We start from the raw sequence: 17,118 nt of genomic DNA, 5'->3' as shown, positions 1-17,118 counted from the left end.
GCAAATCAGAGTACTGGAAAGCAGAGAGATAGAGAGAAAGAGAGAGACATAATGTACTGGGGATATCTGCAGAGTGTCCCTGGAGGATTTGGCCAACTAAAGATCACTGTGTGCATGTGACAAAACTGAGACTGGGAATGAACAACATGGAATAAGCAGAGGGAATAATTCCTACAGCTGACACAATGCTAAGAGTAGTTTCTATTTAACCAGCCAAACTTAAAAAATCTTGTAATTCAAGAGTATTCACGATGTTTTTTTCCTAATTAGTGGGGGCAAAAATAGCCCTACACTTACAGATGCTTTGGTCTCACCTAACAAAATTTAAAAGCAACTTTAAATCACTTAAATTTTGTCCCAGAACAAAGGTGAAATTCACAATATCTGGAATGCAATAAAAAGTTATTGTATGTGCAAAGAAGCAGGAAAATATGAAATAATAATTAAGAAAACATCAATCAGTAGAAACAAACAGAAATGATTAGGATGGTAGACGATAAAGGTATTTTTTAAAAGTTATTAAATGTTTTATATGTTCAAGATGGTACAGGAAGGATTGAGCATGTTAGCTAGCTGGACACATGGTAAATACATATAATAAGGCCCAAGTTAAGCTTCTATAAATAAGAAATACAGTGTCTGAGATGAAAGCTCTGTTGATGGATTAATAGCATATTAGAAACCGCCGAAGAAAAAAATAGTAACTTTAAGATATAACAATAGACATTTTCTAAAATCAAAGACAGATAAAACATAGTGAAGTGAAAATAGCTGTGCACTGTGGGACAATTTTAAGCAGCTCAATATATGGATAATGAAGTCCAAGAAAAGTGTGGGGAAAGGAAAATATTTGAAGAAATAACAGTCATATATTTCCTGATACTGACAAAAAGTATAAACTCATAGATCCAAGATACTCAACCATTTCCAAACATTACAAACATGAATAAAATTGCAAATTTTAATCAAGTTTCTTAAAACCACAATAAAAATTTGTAAAGCAACAAAAGGAAATAAACACATTTCATGTAGATGAATGGAAATAAGAATGGCAGCATACTTTATGTTATAAATAATGCAGGCCAGAATAGAGTGGAGCATTTTTTAAATTAATTAAAACCAGATTAGCTGTTGACCTAGAATTATATTAAAGAAATATCTTTCAAAAACAAAAGTGAAATAAATATGATAGACATAAAAAAGCTGAAAGAATTCATGACCTGAAAATTCGTATTACTATACATGGTAAAGGAAATCCTTCATGCAAAAGGAGAACGATACCAGGTATGAGTTCGTGGTTTTTGAAAATGATTTAGAGCCCTGGAAATGGTAAAAATATGAGTAAATTCAACTTTTCTTATCTTTTAAAGTCTTTAAAAATAACTATTTTGGAATGCCTGGATGGCTCAGTCAGTTGAGTGTCAGACTTTGACTTTGGCTTAGGTCATGATCTCATGATTCTTGAGTTGATCCCTTCATTGGGCTTGCTGCTGTCAGGGCAGAGCCCACATGGGATCCCTGCCCTTCTCTCTTTCTGTCCCTCCCCAGCTCATGCTCTCTCCATTTAAAAAATAATGAACTAGTTAAAGCAAAAACAGTAATAGTGAATTATGGAGTTCCTGTGTAAAAGTAAAATGTATGATAATAGTATACAGACCAGGAGAGGTATAATAGAAATATGATATTGTAAAATGCTTAAAAGATAAATGAAATATGAAATATATCTTGAAGGTAGATTGTGCAAGTAGAAAATATGTGCTGTTAACTCTAAAGTAACAACTGAAATACAAAATAAAGAGTTACACTTAATATGCTAATATACAACACACACACGCAAAAGTATTCAATACTGAAAATGGCAGAAGAGGAATTGAAGGGAACAAAGACAACATGCAGTAAACAAGTATTGGGCACCTGGGTGGCTTAGTAGGTTAAGTGGCCAACTTCAGCTCCAGTCATGATCTCATGGTTTGTGACTTCAAGCCCCATACCAGGCTCTTTGCTGACAGCTCAGAGCCTGGAGCCTGCTTCGGATTCTGTGTCTCCCTCTCTGTCTGCACCTCCCCTGCTCACATTCTCTCTCTCTCTCTCTCTCTCTCTCTCTCTCTCTCTCTCTCAGAAAGAAATAAACATTAAAAAAATTTTTTTAAGAAAACGTTTTTTAAGAAAATAAAATAATAAAATAAAATAAATATCACAATGGTAGATTCAATGCCAGATACTAAAAAAAAAATCCCACATTAAATGAAAATGTTCTAAACAAACTAATTAAGAGGCAAATGTTTTAATTGCTTTACAAAATGAAACTATGATGCCTGAAAGAAACTAATTTTAAAATGTAAAGAAATAAGTATATTAAAATAAAAAGATGGAAAAAGATTTCAATAATAATATTAAAAGGAAGAAAACTTGAAAGTCTATTTTAACATTTAAGTAGATGGCTACAGCAACAGATATTACCATGATAAGTTTATTTCATAGTGATAGGAATCAATTCATCAAGAGACTAAAAAAAATCCTAAATATTTATATGTAAGAAGAATGTTTCCAAATACATGAAGAAAACACTGACAGAATTGGAAGGAGAAATAGAAAAATTTTAAATTATAGTTGAAGATTAAATTTCCCTCTCCTAAAAACTTATAGAACTAAATTTCTAAGGGTATAGACGGTCTCAGTATAGACAACATTGAATCAACCAACATTACACAAATGACATTTTTGAGGCACTCAACCAGCAGAAGACACATCTTTTAATGTCCATACAGACTATGTAAAATATTATGTTTTTGACATATTGATTATGATCTGGGGCATGAAAAAAACAAAACAAAACACCTCACTTAAATAAAAGGAACTCCTTTAAATTGTAACAATAAACAGTCGACTTGAAAGTATTTCAAGAGACTAATATATTTGGAGACTAAGTAATGCATTTCAAAATGACAATTGGCCAAAATATCAAGAGAATATTTAAAAGTATTTTGAATTGGATAAAGATGAAAACACAGCATATCAAAATTTATGTGTGCAAATGTTAAAGTGCCTAGGGGAAATTTTATAATATTAAACTTCAATATTAGAACAGAAGAAAGGTCTCTAAAAATTACCTCAGCTTTCCCTTTAAGAAAATAGAAAAAAGAGAGCAAAATAAAGTAAGTGTAATAAAGGGAATAAAAAATATCAGAGAAAAAATCAATAAAATATAAAAGAGAAAAATAGGGAACAATGAACTAAAACCTGATTCCCTGAGAAGATTACAAAAAAAATGTTATATATTTAGCCAAACTGAGCAGGAAAAAAAAGGAAGAGATAAAGTTACTGATGCTAGGTATGATAGATGTGGTTTTTCTAAATTCTCTCTATATTATAAAAGTGTAGTAAGGAAATATTATGAATAAACTTATGACAGTAAATTCAACAGCTTAAGTAAAATGGATAAATTCTGTGAAGGATACATATCCAGGATGAGATGGTTTTACTGGAGAATTCTATCAATATTTAAATGAAAAATAATTACAATTTTAAACAAACTTTCCTAAAAAATTGAAGAAAAAGGAATATTTCACAAGTCTATCTAGAGGTCAACATTACCCTCATTTCATAACTAAATGAAGATAAATTAAACTTGGGACCAAAATCACTCATGAAGTTCAAAAAGTTATTACAAAATTTTAGCAAATCATTGTGTGTGTGTGTGTGTGTGTGTGTGTACGTGATGCATAAGTGAGGTTCATCCAAGGAATATGTTTGGTTTAAGATTTTAAAATTAAACAATGCAATTCACCATAGTAGGAAAATATGCAAGAAAAATATATAAGCATGGCAATAAATACTAAAAAGCTTTTGGTAAAAGCCAATAACTGTTCCTCATAAAATTATCATCAAACTAGAAATAGGAAGTGACTTTCTCAACCTGGTGAAGTACATCTACAAAGCACCTACAGCTATTATACTTCTCAAAAAACTGAATGCTTTTCCTCCAAGATGAAGATATCAGTTGTTTCCACTTAATATTTAACATTTTTTAAAACTTTTCTTTTCTTTTAATTTTTTTAAATTTATTTTGAGAGAGAGAGACAGAGTGAGTGGGAGAGGGGCAAAGAGAGAGAGAGGGAGACACAGAATCTGAAGCAGGCTCCAGGCTCTCAGCTGTCAGCACAGAGCCTGATATGGGACTTAAACTCACCAACCATGAGATCATGACCTGAGCTGAAGTCAGATGCTCAGCTGACTGAGCCACCCAGGTGCCCCCACTTACATTTAATATTGTAATTGAGGCTTATTCCAATGCAGTAAGTCAAGAAACTGAAATAAATTTCATGTAGATTGGAAATGAACATACAAAACTCTCATTAATACATGAATGATCATCTATATATAAGGGGACAACTACCAGAACACTAAACGTGTTTAGCAAAATTGAAAAGTACAAAATCAATTTAAAAAAATCAAATGCTTTGTCCCCCTCCCTGTTTTTATACTATTTTTGTTTCCTTTCCCTTGTGTTCATCTGTTTTGTCTCTTAAGTCCTCATATGAGTGAAGTCATATGATTTTTGTCTTTCTCTGACTAATTTCACTTAGCTTAATACCCTCCAGTTCCATTCACGTAGTTGTAAATGTCAAGATATCATTCTTTTTGATTGCCGAGTAATACTCCATTGTGTGTGTGTGTGTGTGTGTGTGTGTGTGTGTGTGTGTGTGTGTATCTATCTATCTATGTATCTATCTATCTATACACCACTTCTTCTTTATCCATTCACCTATCAATGGACATTTGGGCCCTTTCCATACTTTGACTATTGTTGATAATGCTGCTATAAACATGGGGGGCACATGTGTCCCTTCAAAATGGCACACCTGTATCCCTTGGATAAATGCCTAGTAGTGCAGTTGCTTGGTCATAGGGCAGTTCTATTTTTAGTTTTTTGAGGAACCTCCATACTGTTTCCCAGAGTGGCTGCACCAGCTTGCATTTCCACCAACAATGCAAAAGACACCCTCTTTCTCTGCATCCTCACCAACATCTGTTGTTGCCTGAGTTGTTAATGTTAGCCATTCTGACAGGCATGAGGTGGTATCTCATTGTGGTTTTGATTTGTATTTCCCTGATGATGAGTGATGTGGAGCATTTTTTCATGTGTCAGTTGGTCATCTGTATGTCTTCTTTGGAGAAGTGTCTACTCATCTCTTTTGCCCATTTCTTCACTGGATTATTTGTTTTTTGGGTGTTGAGTTTGATAAGTTCTTTATAGATTTTGGATACTAACCCTTTGTCTGATATGTCATTTGCAAATATCTTCTCCCATTGTGTCAGTTGCCTTTTAGTTTTGTTGATTGTTTCCTTCTCTATGCAGAAGCTTTTTATTTTGATGAGGTCCCAATAGTTGATTTTTGCTTTTGTTTCTCTTGCCTCTGGAGATGTGTTGAATAAGAAGTTGCTGCGGCCAAGATCAAAGAGGTTTTTGCCTGCTTTCTCCTCATAAATATGGAGAACAAACTGAGAGTTACTGGAGGGGTTGTGGGAGGGGCTATGGGCTAAATGGGTAAGGAGCACTAAGGAATCTACTCCTGGAAATCATTGTTGCACTATATGCTAACTAATTTGGATGTAAATTTTAAAATGTAAAAAAAAGACTCAAAACAACAACAGTGGATCAGTAAGTTGTGATAGAAAACAGCTCAGTGGCAGGGGAAGGGAGTGAGCAGTTAGGCGTGGGGAGAGAATTGCCAAGGGACAAAAGGAAACTTTGGGGTAATGCTTATATTCATTATCTTCAGGTTCTGGTGGTTTCACAGGTGTAACATTTGTTAGTTAATAGCACATTTTCTAATTTGAATATGTGCAGTTCACTGTATGTCAGTTATACCACAATAAAGCTATTTTTTGAAAAAATAAAATTAAAAAATAAAAAAATACAATGCATTTCTATATTCTAGTATACTAAACTAGAAACAATCAAAAGGAGAAAAATATCATTCAAAGTAGCCTTATATTATGAAATACTGATGGATAAAAATTTTCATTTTCATCCAAAATAAAAGACTTATTTCCAATATTTGGGAACTATTATGATGAAATGATGAAGATAGAGAAATGCAAAATGGCCTCACATCAACAGCCCTCAGTTCTCTTCCCACCCTGGTTTCATCCTTTAGCAGAAGGTCTTATACACATATATATGACAACTCAATACACACATCCAAGCTCTGAACCCATCTCATGCAAACATCCAATCTTCAGTCAGGCCTGTACCTAAGGATACGCATATGTGAAGCACAGTCTGCCCTTATGAAAACCAATAGAAAATAACCAAGCAAAGGTCATGCAACTGGACTCTGGGTATTTAGACAGGGAATTCCAGAGTCTTGAGTATGCAGACTGTGATCTATCAGGAGGCCAGAGATAGCTGGGGGGCATATTTTCTTGGCCCATTGGATTAGCACAGCTGGAATGTTTTAGAGAGGTTCCCACTGATGGTGCAATGGGCTTAGGACAGGGGCCATGACTGCCTGAGATTCACAAGTGCTCCATCTCAATTCTTCAAAGTAGGAGTGTTTAGGGTCTAAAGCCCTAGTTAAGAAATAGAATATAACCTTCTGGAAGACTCTGTGTATAGGATGTAATGTTCAAAAGAGCCACAGTGGGAAGAAAATACTGTGTGACAGAAGCATTACTTTATTTTCAGGATATGTCACTTATGCTACATTATAAATACTATTATAGAAGCACCTGGGTGGCTCAGTTGGTTAAGCGTCTGACTCTTCATTTTGGCTCAGGTCATGATCTCATGTCATGAGATAGAGCCTCACGCCATCCACTCACTGACAATGTAGAGCCTGCTCGGGATTCTCTCTCTCTCTCTCTCTCTCTTTCTCTCTCTCTCTCTCTCTCTGTCTCTCCCTGCTTCTGTGCTCTCTCTCTCTCACTCTCAATTTCTCTCTTAAAATAAATAAATAAACTTGAAAGAAAGAAAAAAGGAAAGAAAGAAAGAAAGAAAGAAAGAAAGAAAGAAAGAAAGAAAGAAAGACTGTTCTGTCTCATTTATTTGAGTAAATTTAGTCTTAACTCTATAAGCTCCTTCAGCATGAGGACCATGACTTACATCAGTTTTGTATTTCATTTCATGCCTTATAATCTTTAAGCATCCCTGAATGATATGTAGCACAGTAGTGCATAAGCTATATTATATGCATAATTTATGTACACGTTATAGATTCAGTTGTATTGCCTCCAAAATTCATATGTTGAACTTATTACCCAAGTATCTCAAAATGTATTTGTATATGGGGTCTTTACAGAGATATGCTACTTAAAATGAGGTCAGTTAGGGTGGGTCCTAATCCATTATGTCTGGTGTCCTTATAAATAGAGGACATTTGGACATGGAGAGATGTACACAGGAAGAAAGCCGTATGAACATGAAGATGGATATGTACAAGCCAGAGAGAGAAGCCTGGAACAAACTGTTCCCTCAAAACCCTCAGAAGGAACCAGGAACTTGAACTTGGGCTGCCAAGCCTATAATCATGTGGGCTATTGCTTAGTGTCAATTTATGTTATTTAAGCCACCTGGTTTGTAATACTTTGTTATGGCATTCCTAGACAACTAATACAACTTGCATGATCTAATAATGGTGATAATAAACTGTCTTTCTTATTGGAATTTCATTTTTAATTTGTATAAATTATTCACTTGTAGTTCAGACGTGATCAGCCAATTTCTTTTTTTTTTTTTTTTATAATTGTTTACTTTTGAGAGAGTGAGAGCCAGCGTGAGTTGGGGAGGGACAGAGAGAAAGGGAGACACAGAATCTGAAGTAGGCTGCAGGCTCTGAGCTGTCAGCACAGAGCCCAACGCAGGTCTTGAACTTACCAACCATGAGATCATGACCTGAGCCGAAATCGGACGTTCAATTGACTGAGCCACCCAGGCACCCCTGATTAGCCCAATTTCTAAGAAAATTTAAAAGCAAAAGGAAGCAAATATTACCTGAAATTAAAAAGTTAAAGATATGTCAACTATAATGTGATACATACAAAGTGATTTAATTTATTATACAAGGGAATTTTGGTAGAAAAGAGAAATAAACCCTATAGATAATTATTTCAGTGGTGATTACCACAGCACAGTGGGCCAAGCTGGCATCCAGACTGGGGACTCTTGTCTCAAGCAATTGACTAGAACATGGAATCCAGACAGATAGTGTTGTTCTTGACAGTAAAAAAGATCAGTTGGAAAATGTTAAAAAGACAATATGACTGCATCTTTTGATACCATATTTTGTGAGACAAGAGCTGAGAAGCAACCACCCAGAGCACTCTTCATGGGCCTGGAACCAGTGGTTACAGATGGTATTTCTACAGAGAAGTATCATTCACTCTTCCACCCGCAGAAGTTCCCTAGCAAAAAGGAAGATTCTGCAAACAGCTACACTTGAGGTCACTGTTCAGTGGAGTCAGAGATCATTGATTTTGTGCAAGAGAGATTCCAAAGGCTGTCAATTGCTCTCTTCTACTTAATCAGGACCATACCTAAGTACCTGGAATTTTGCAGGACACCTCCCAAGCATCACCATCATTGTCTACGATCAACGTCTTTGCGATCTAAGAGTCTCACCTTGGAGCCTCTTAAAGATGCCCAGAATTGGGAAATGTCCTGATATCGGCTTTGACTATAAAGAAGAGTAAAATAGGCCTTTACATACCCTATATTGCCCCCATCTACTCTATTTTTTAGATCTATGAGGAAATGTTTTATTTTTTCCAGATTTATTGAGATATAATTAACATATAACATTGTATAAATTTAAGATGTGCAACATGATGATTTGATATACATATATATTGTGAAATAATTTCTGCAATAATAGTGTTAACATATCCATCACCTCACTTAATTACCTTTTTGTGTGTATGCATGGTAAGAACATTAAAGATTTACTCTCAGGAACTTTCAAGTATACAATACAGTATTGCTAATTATACTCACCATACTGTACATTAGAGCCTTCAAGCTTGATTCATCTTCTAATTGAAAATTTAAAAAAATGTATGATATCAATGACTTTTCTCTAAATTCTGCAAAGGATGATACATAGCTAGTATTGTTCTAGATGTCTAAATGTCTAGGAGATAAGTTAACTAACTGAATTTAATGGGTACCTTTGGGTTTTAAGGGCTTAAATTTCTCACAGAACCCCATGGTTGAGAAGGGCTGACTTAATCTGTGCTATATCCTTTGAAGTTTGGTGATTTATATTATGGATAATTGACTTAAATACTGTTCTTTTAGATGTTTTATGGAATTTATAAAAGAGTTACCTGTACTCCTAGTCTATTACTTCTTTTCTTTTTTTTTAAATGCTTATTTATCTTTGAGAGAGAGAGAGAGAGTATGAGGAGGGGAAGGACAGAGACTGGGAGACACAGAATCTGAAGCAGGCTCCAGGCTCGGAGCTGTCAGCACAGAGCCCAAAGTAGGGCTCAACTTATGGACCGCGAGATCATGACCTGAGCTGGAGTCCGACGCTTAACCGACTGAGCCACCCAGGATCCGCTGAATTATTTTCTATTATAATTATGAAACTAGTAATAGTGTAAATTATTTACTTAATTCAATATCAAGTTTACGTATTTTCTAGCAAAAACATAAAAGGTCTAACAATTCAAACTAACTCTTTATTTACAGGGCCCATGCCTTCATATTTGCACTATGTTAAGAGTATATATTTGGCCTCTCTGTATACATTATATGAATTGATGAATTGAATTTATTCCTAATCCTGGCCTAAGGAAATAACCTTGCTTAATAAGCAAAGAATATATCAAGGAAAAAAATAGTAAATGGAAAAAATTGTAATTTTTGCACTATTATGCTTTTACCTTGGGTTGAAATAGTTGATTATGGTCTCTCCTTATGTCCCTATTAGAATATATTGACATGCAGTAAAGAACAAAAAAAATTAAACCTTAGTCACCTTGCTAATACTCTGGAAATGTTTGAGCACTTTATTTCTTTTTCTTTTTTTAAATAAGGAACGTGCAGTAAGCTTTCCTGCAACGGCAATATCCTTTGCATCTTTTTTTTTTTTTTTAATCTTATTCACACACTCAAGGTTATGGCCTATTGTACAAGGAAATAATGATGGATGAGGAGAAATTTATTCTGGCATTCTGAATAATGCTATTAAAAGCCACCTCTCAGAGCTGTTTATATGAGAGTGAATATATGTATATGTGAGTTATGTCTATCAAAATTGCCAATATGTTTTCACTAATCCTCCCTGTCTCATTAAAAGCAAGTTATTTATTCATAGGGATGTAAATAATATTCCAATGTAGTTTTCTAATACTTCTGTAATTTATTTGAGCATAAGAGAATAAACATAATTTTGCATAGAATAACACTGCTGGATTGATATATTCAGGAAATTTGAATTCTAACACTGGCTTTACTGTGATTTGGGGATGTCCTTGATCTTCTCCAAGTCATCAGCACTCTCCTGGTTCTGATACTAAAACAGTTAGTCCTGGAATCACACTCTACACTTTGCTACAACTGTAGGGATTACCTAGCAAGCTCTCCAAGGGCTTGGCATGGTCTCTGCCTAAGGAAAGTAAGGATTATATCACTGCACTCTCAAAATAGATGCTTCTGAAATCCAAATCCTTTCTTATCTACATTCAGTACTTGTCCCAGTGGGTAAAACAACTTAAAATGATTTTCTCAACAAAGACATGTACATGGAAAGTTTATCTCACTAACTGTCAATTTGCAGTGTTCTTGTATTGATCCTTCAGTTAAAAAGAAACAACAATATGGGGAGGCTGAGTGGCTCAGTCAGTTAAGTGTCCAACTCTAGATTATGGCTCAGGTCATGATCTCGTGATTCATGAGTTTGAGCCCTGCGTTTGGCTCCATGCTGGCAGTGTGGAGCCTGCTTGGGATTCTCTCTCTTTCTCTGTCTCTCCTGAGCTCGTTCTCAATCTCTCTTTCTCTCTTTCTCTGTCAAAGTAAATAAATAAACTTAAAAAAAAAAGAAGCAAAAATGCTATAACTGGTGTAGTGATGAGTAAAAATCTGATAGAAGAAGCAGGAAAAATGAATAATTTCTGTTTATGCCCATGAATTAAGTTCTTGGGGACCCATTTTTTTGTCAAAGAGGTTATTTGTACAAGGTAGAATTATTTGTAACATATATAAGTGTCTCTTTGCTTTTTCGTTTTCCTTCTCAGTGTCTTCTGCTCAATAGACGTTTTAATTTTCACAAAGCCAAGTGTGTGGGTTTTTTTTTTCCTTTGTGGTTAGCGCTTTTTAGTGTCTCCCCTAAGAAATCTTTACCTCCACCCAGATTTTCTTCTATGTTTTCTTCTAGAAGCTTTATAATTTCAGTTTTCTGTATGAGTTTATAATTCAATATTAGAGTAGTTTTTGTTCATGTTGTGACATGGAATATCAAAGACCATTTTCCCTGTAAGTTATTATCCAGATGCTGGAGCACCATTATTTGTTAAAAGGCTTTTTTTTCCTCATGTATTTGCCTTGTCCATTCTGTCAGAAATCAATTGCCAACATATGTGTGGGTCTAGTTCTGAATTCTCTCTTCTGTTGGGAAAAGTTACTTGTATGATATTTTATTCATAATAGCAAGAAACTGAAAATAAGCCAAATGTTCATTAACAAGAAAAGGGATAATCAGTTGCAGTATGTTAATACAATGGAATACTACTCAGCTAAAACGAAGAAATGGACTATTGATAGGCACACAACATGAATGCATCTCAAAAGTACTGTGTTGACAAAATAATCTAAATACTGAATAATGCATAAAGGATGATCCCATTAATATAAAAATTAAGAAGAGGTTAAAAAATGTATAGTTTTGAATAGAACAGTTGTCTACAAGGGTTGAGGATTGACTGATGGGGATATTTTCTCTATCTTGATTGGGGTGTTGGTTACACAGGTGTATATGTTTTTCAAAAATCACCAAATTTTATACTGAGAATCCATGCTTTTTTGGTATGTTAATTTTATCTTAATTACAAACAAACAAACAAACAAACAAACATCTTTATTGACCAGACAGGGAGCAGAAAACCACAGTGGTGAATACATGTTAAAATTGTACATTACTAAGGTACAAGTGATTACTTGAGGAACAAGCAGTGGAGGACTCTGCTTGTGAAGAGGGATCCTATTCTTCATTCCTAGCAGCATATCAAAGCCTATCTCCTTTCATGAATTAGAGATTTTGTTTTAATTGACACTTAGGAAATATTTTTTTACTGTGTTTGCATTTTCTGTAAAGAAGTATGCCATAAGTATGGTATAAGGATTATATTTTAGACAAACATATTATTATGGGAGGGTATTCCATACACCTATTTTTAAGAAATATTATACATAGAGATATAAAATAGGGTCAGAGAACCTGTTCTGTAAAGTGTTGGGAAACAAATAGTTTAGGCTATGATGACCATATGGTTTCTACTCACCTCTGTCATTTAGCAAGAAAACAGCCACAGATAAACAATACGTAAATGAGCGAGTGTGGTTGTATTACAATAAAGCTTTATTATAGGCAAATGGATCAGAATTTCATATAATTTTCATGTAACAAAAAAATTACTATTTTATTTTTTCAACCATTTAAACTGTAAACAAAACAAAAAAAAAAGACAAAGAAAACTGTAACTGTGGGCAATACATAAACAGGTAGAGAGCCAGATTTGGCCTGAGGATCATATTTGCCTAGTCCTGAAATATATTATAAAATATATGTTACTATTGTTTCCATAGCTTCTCCTCAATAAAACAGGGATATTTAATTTAAACAATTAACAATTTTAAATGTCTATATTTCTTTTCTATATATACCAGTGCACAAAATTTCGTGAACATATGCCTTCATTGCAATTTGTTTGATTTTAAAAATAAAATAACGACTTATTTATTATTTAAAACTTTCTAAAGTTCTGTTTTGTCTGGTGTTAATATCAAATGTTTACTTTTTACCTTGCCTGAATTCTTTCTAATTTAAAAAAAATTGTAAACCTTCTGTTTTGCCTGATTTTTCTAATTGAAAAAAAAATTATAAACCTTCTGTTTTGTATTCCTTCTTGCATACTTTGTAAATTACGTAGGGTCAGATGATGCTTTTTTGATATAAAGTGTGAATTGTTTTCTTTGGATGATAATCAAAATATAATTGTGAAAATGATTATATCTCTTTTTACTTCTCTCATACTTTATGCTTTGTTTCTGTCATTCTTCTCTATCAATTATTTTGCTTCCTTTATATTCATATATGATTTATATAAGTCCATTGTGTGTGTGTGTGTGTGCGCACGTGTGTGTGTGTGTGTGTGTGTGTGTGTGTGTGTGTGTGTGTACACATGCTCACATTCAGGTTTAAACATGTAATTTAGATCTACTATTCACTCTTTTAAAGTTACAAATTTCAAAACTGCTAAAATACTGCTAAATTGTATGAAATTTTGCTACCCATTTCTGATCTACCTCTCAGTTTGTAAATGTGATTTGAGGTTTCAGAAACAGATAATTTTTTTTTTTATTTTCTTTATAAAGAATTTATTTTGGCATTACTTTATGTTTTGCATCAAGTATTAGTACAAGTTATTTATGACAATGGTTTTGATTTAGTTCACTTTTTTAAAATATATTCATTGTCAGTGGTAGTTCTTGTCATGGCTTTTTTTTTTTACCAGAATATTTTCTTCAATTTTATTTGTGTGTGTACTTATTTATCTATATTTCTTTTTTTAAGCTTTTGTTTAAATTCAAGTCAGTTAACTTACAGTGTGGTATTACTTTCAGGTGTACAACATAGTGATTCAACAATTCTATACATTACCCAGTGCTCACCACAATAAGTGAGGTGTTGTTACCATCTATCACCTTAAAAATTAGCGTCTTAATTTTGTTTTATTTTGAATTATTTCTCATTTACAATAAATAGCTGTAAGTATTGCCTTTCATCTTATTCTATACTCATATTAATTGAGCTCTCACCTTACTGTTCCTTTGACAATTCTCTTATCAACATAATCAATGATCTCTGTATTCATAAATCTGGATTTTTTTAATGTATCATTTTTACATAATTATTCTTGTGGGACCACTCCTCAAAGACAGAGGCTCCTTTCTTACTGAAATAGAGTAAAATTCATTCTTTGAAGGAACAAAATATACAATATGAAATAGTAAATTTATAATTCTTCCTAATGATGGCCATAATTTAGAAGAATAAGAGATTGGCATTTTTAAAAAGAATATTTGCACTTTTTATTCCTTTCCAATGTAACGTGAAGAACTGAGTTAAGATTGCATTATCTGTAATGAGCCTAGATGCCAATTTAGTTCAATTTTGCATACTTCAGTATTTACTGAATCACATGATGATGTGAATAAAGAGATAGAACTACTTTTTTGTAAAGATGAGTAATTTTAAGGGGAGATTATTTTTATTTCTTACCTATATCAAGATTATTAAATTGCACTATCATTGATATATTTCTCTACATACTCTAATACTCCAAAGCATCTTATTTATTGATTTCTTAGGGAAAATTGGCTAAAACTGAATTTCAAACAACTTCACTAGTAAGTATCACCATAAAACACACTATATCTCACAATAGGTTAATCTTTTAATAAGAATACTGACAGTATACAAAGAATCACATTTTTATGCTTTCAAGAGATTACTTTGCAAAGTATGTATCTTACACTACCTCAATAAAAGATATGTCTTATACAATTATAATATCTTAATTGGGTAAATGTAAAGCATAAACCCTGTGTTCAAATAATTCTTCATACACCAATTTGACAATAAGTTACATAAAAAAATATTCTTCATACATTCCCCAAATCACATTTAGTCTTTTAAATTTTTGAATACATTTCTTTATCAGTAAAGCACTTGGGTACCCAGGACAAAACCTAACATTTAACTAATTAAAAAAATAATCTGAATGAGATGAAAAAATGCAACATGAGAACACAAAATGTTCAAGTATATATCATGAATAGTTCCAATTTCCTCTCTAAATGTCAAGTACGAACTGTATATTTTACATGTAACAAACACTGGAGGGTGCTTGCTAATATACTTCTGAAATGACATTTTCTTAGTATGACCTTTCTTTCTAACAATAAGTTACATTTTAATTAAATAGGACCATTTTCATTACATGCCAAATATCTCAGTGCCATATATTATAATCCTCCTTTGTCAGAACTGATAGTTAAAGGTCATGGACTTAAATAATTATTGAGATTAACAGAATCAGTAATTTATGAGAAAATGGCACATACATGGTGGTTTTTATTTCAGGAAAATGAGACTTTCTAATGTTTTAATAGATTTGAAAGAGAAGAATGTAAGAATAAGATGATTCGTTTGGTCATATAAAAATCACAAAAGTTGAGAGTTTGTCTCTATGGACTTCTGAATTTTATGTTATTGCTCTATATTTTCAGCTTTATGTCTCAGTTTTTATTTAAAAAGTTTGTAAAAATATGAAGAACTGAATTAACTCATAAAGAATCTTATTCTATTAAGAAAGGCCATAAAGAGTGAAATGAAAAACATGTTTAATGATTATTTTCACCATACGATAATTCATAATTATGAAATCAGAACAAAGTTGAGTTAAAAAATCAACAGAAGCCTCTGTTACCCCAATTTTTTTTGTTGTTTCTGTTTCAGATAAATTTCCTTTTCCTTTATAAAGCTATTTATATAAAGTCTCATGTGATATAATAACAAATGGTGAAGCTTCTTAAAAGATAAAGCTATTTTTCCAGTATTTTTTTGTAGCATTCAAACAGAAATAACTAAACAAAAATCTCAGAATGTCAAAGTATACAAATAAGATCAATCTGTACCATTGTTAACTCTGAATAATTTTTATAAATGTATTTATTCTTACATATTTAACACCTTCAGCTTTAAAAAATTAAAAGTATTAGCAAATTGTAGTAAATCATCCTACTATTTCATCCCTCCCTCCTTTATCTAATACCCTCTTCCTGTATAATATCAGCTATTACTACTCATATATATACTCTCAAAAGTTTATTTAAAACACATAAAAATATGTTTAAAAATGAAATGATGGTGTACAATGCAGTGTGTTCTGCACTTTGCTTTTTTAACATGTTGGAATGTATTTTAGAAGAAAGTGTAAAAGGCTTGCTCATAGATTAACTACTTCCTGCTTTTAGTTGTGCAGAAAAATTCACTATAACATATTTATTTAGTCTCCTATAAATAATAATGTTGGTGTTTAAGTAATATAGATACAAGTAATGCCAGACTGACTCATCTTATAGGTAGGCTTTTTCTCTTTCTTTGTTGGTTTGTTTGTTTTTACTACCAGAGGAGATCAGTTAAATCCATAAGAAAGAGCAAATAATACAAATAAATAAATATTGGATATCAACAAATAGTTAAAAGAAAATATAAATGGCTATGAAACATTAAAGATGCTCAAAATCAGTCATAATAAGAGAAATGTGAATCAAAACCAGAGTAAAATATTGTTTTCCTGTTAGGCTGGTGAAAAATAACAAGTTAGACAGTAAATATGGAAGGGAAAGACTTAAGAAAACAAGATGGGAAAATAATTGCTTCCATATGTTAATGGTAGTGGGTTACAGTGAAACAACACTGTAAAGAACAGTATTATTATGTCAAGATATTTATTATATATATAATCATTGTATTCAATTGAACAAATTCACAAAAGCATTTACCTTTTGATCTAGCTTCTCACTTTTGGAGATCTTTCACATTGGTATAAGTGCGGATAAACTTATTACCCTTAACTCTAACAACATGCATTTGTTTTAATAAAAGATTTGGAAAAACCTAAATGGTCATCATATGAGGGATTCGTAAAATTGTAGTATTGCTTATTTAATGTAATGTTATCCAGCTATATAGTAGAATGGGGAAAATTGAAGTAAGATTATATGAACTATCCAATATATATTATTAAGTGAAATGATCAAGGTATTGTAATTTTATATATAATGCCACATTTTATGGAAAATGGGAACAATCAGTACGGATATTTATA

The sequence above is a fragment of the Leopardus geoffroyi genome, chromosome B1, assembly GCF_018350155.1.
Source record: "Leopardus geoffroyi isolate Oge1 chromosome B1, O.geoffroyi_Oge1_pat1.0, whole genome shotgun sequence".
NCBI lineage: Eukaryota > Metazoa > Chordata > Mammalia > Carnivora > Felidae > Leopardus > Leopardus geoffroyi.
Note: the sequence above shows the minus strand (reverse complement) of the source record.